Source organism: Cetorhinus maximus, unplaced genomic scaffold (assembly GCF_964194155.1).
Source record: "Cetorhinus maximus unplaced genomic scaffold, sCetMax3.hap1.1 HAP1_SCAFFOLD_2599, whole genome shotgun sequence".
Classification (NCBI taxonomy): Eukaryota; Metazoa; Chordata; class Chondrichthyes; order Lamniformes; family Cetorhinidae; genus Cetorhinus; species Cetorhinus maximus.
In genome coordinates this window covers 25,001-27,500 of record NW_027598533.1, presented here as the reverse complement: position 1 = coordinate 27,500, position 2,500 = coordinate 25,001, and the positions used below count along the sequence as shown (strand labels likewise).

Here is a 2,500-nt window from a genome sequence, read left to right as displayed (position 1 = left end):
GTCAATACACTCGAGAAGGTGTCGGAGTCAGGCCCTGAGAGCGACAGGGAAGACCCGATAGTCATAAAATCACTTACCTTCTATAATACTAAATTCAAGGGAACGGAAACTTTGAACGAGAAGAGTGTGGTGGAGACCCATGACGATACAGGGATCCCACCCACCTACGTAGAGCCGGTGGTGCTACCACCGAGCGAGGACAGAAATGCAAAGAAGGAGGTGGAGATCCAATACCCCGTTGATGGTCTGCTCTGTAATCAGTGCAATCTGTTACTCTCCGGGGTAGGCGAGTTCTGCAAGCATATGGCCGGAAAACATCAGATCAAGATCGTCCGTACGAGATGTTCCAAATGCAGAAAAACTGGCGAGTACCACTCCATTGCTTGTCATTACAGCAAATGCAAAGGGGTGAGGCCCCCCTTTGTAGGTACGATCTACAAATGTGAACATTGTGAAATGGAATTCACATCCAAGAGTGGACTCAGCCAGCATGAGCGTCACAGGCACGCTGAAGTACGGAACGAAAAAAGAATTGCAGCTCACCTACCTCAGGGAAAGCCTGGCCGGAGAGAATACAAATGGACGCAAGAGGAAACAGACCTCCTCATTAAATTGGAGAAGCAGTACGAAGGCTGCACCGAGATCAACAAAAAGATTGCAGTCCATCTAACATCAAAAACTAATAAACAGATTGGCTCTAAGAGACGTTGTCTCCTGAAAGCAGCGCAGAAGTCAGCGGGCACAATAACAGCACAAAGCAGCCAGACGGAAGGTGCTTTGGACATGGAATCTCCACCTAAGGGGGAGGACGCAGAGATGGTGCCAGGGAGCGGTCCCGAAATGGCAAGGAAGAAGCGACCCCCAGCCAGTATTCCAAGCTACTTGGATCTGGACGAACAGCTGAAATCGGCTGAGGAATTGATGAGAGCAAAGAACGACCCCGAAGCGAGAGCCCTAGCCATCGGCCTCGTAGAATGTATAACAGAGACCATACTAGAGGAAAATAAGGTTGTTGAACCTGGTAAGCGGTCCAGGAAAGCAGTAGCTCGCCCTAAGGATGGGAGTAAGAACACGAAGGCAAAGAAAAGATGGGCAGCTAAAAAGGCACACTTTAAAGCCACACAGTTGGTATACAAGACAGACAAAAGAAAACTGGCACGTCAAATCATGGGTGCACCGTCCACCCAACTTTGTCCATTAAGCAAAATCGAACTGGAGGAGTGTTTTACGGAAAAACTCTCCAAACCTAATAACAAAGCAAACCTACAGAAGTTTGCAGCATACAGGGGAGCAGGAATGTACGACAGCTTAGAACTCCCCATTACTAAGGCGGAGGTGCAAGATGCCATCAAGGGCATGGATAAGAACACGGCGGCAGGTCCCGATGGGATGAAATGGGATAACATCGATGACATCCAGAAAGAGTTTGAAGAAAGGATTCCGCGCCTCTTCACTCTCTGGCTCAAGTCTGGATCCATCCCTCGGATGCTGAAAAAGAGCCGTACCGTCCTGATCCCCAAAACCGATGACACGGAGAAGCTCAAAAGCATAGACAACTGGCGGCCAATAACAATCGGCCCGATCTTATTAAGGCTCTACACGAAGATCATCGCCAAACGCCTAAGCGAATGGGTCCAGATCAACCCCAGACAGAAAGGGTTCCTGGTGGCGACTCCTGGTTGCAATGAGAATATTACGATTCTCAGTAACATCATGAAGGGGGCGAAACGCAACAGGAAAGAGCTGGCCGTTGTCTTCGTAGATCTGGCAAAAGCTTTTGACTCCGTGGGGCATAAAATGCTCATAAAGGCTCTGCAAAGAGTGAGGCTGCCCGACACGTTCATTAACATGATTAAAGATCTGTACACGGACACAGACACATACTTGGAAAGCAAAGACGGAAAGACAAATCCCATAAAAGTCATGAGAGGGGTCAAACAAGGTGACCCGCTCTCACCAATACTGTTTAATATTGCGATGGATCCTCTCATCAGCGCCCTTCAAGAGGCACAGTTGGGCGTCCACTTGCCCTGGAGGGGAGAGAAGTTGTGTTGTTCAGCTCTGGCATTCGCTGACGACATAGCCCTGCTCAGCGACTCCTATGCCGGCATGACAAAGAACTTGGCCATTGTACAGGACTTCTGCCAAAAAACTGGACTGGAGATGAATGCCGGGAAGACCAAAGGCTTCCACTTCATCCACAAACAGAAGACTTTCCTGTACAACACTGGACCGAACTGGCAGCTGAAAGGAGGTCCGATCTCTTACATACCACCAGGAGAGACGGAGAAATACCTGGGTGCCAGAATCGACCCATGGGCAGGAGTGGCTGAGGAGCAATGGGGACCCAAAATCGCAATGTGGATAGAGAATCTGAAGAAGGCAGCTCTTCGGCCTATCCAGAGGATTGAAATCCTCAAAACACACATGATACCCCGGATATATTTTCACCTGATCCTCGCAGAGGTGTCACAAAATACATTAATTAAACTGGACCATT

General features: G+C 49.0%; 1 pseudogene; it reads left to right on the top strand.

Annotated features, from left to right (window-relative positions):
• LOC144677500 (28S ribosomal RNA) overlaps window positions 1-2,500 on the top strand; it is an 8,456-nt pseudogene that overhangs the window by 3,122 nt on the left and 2,834 nt on the right.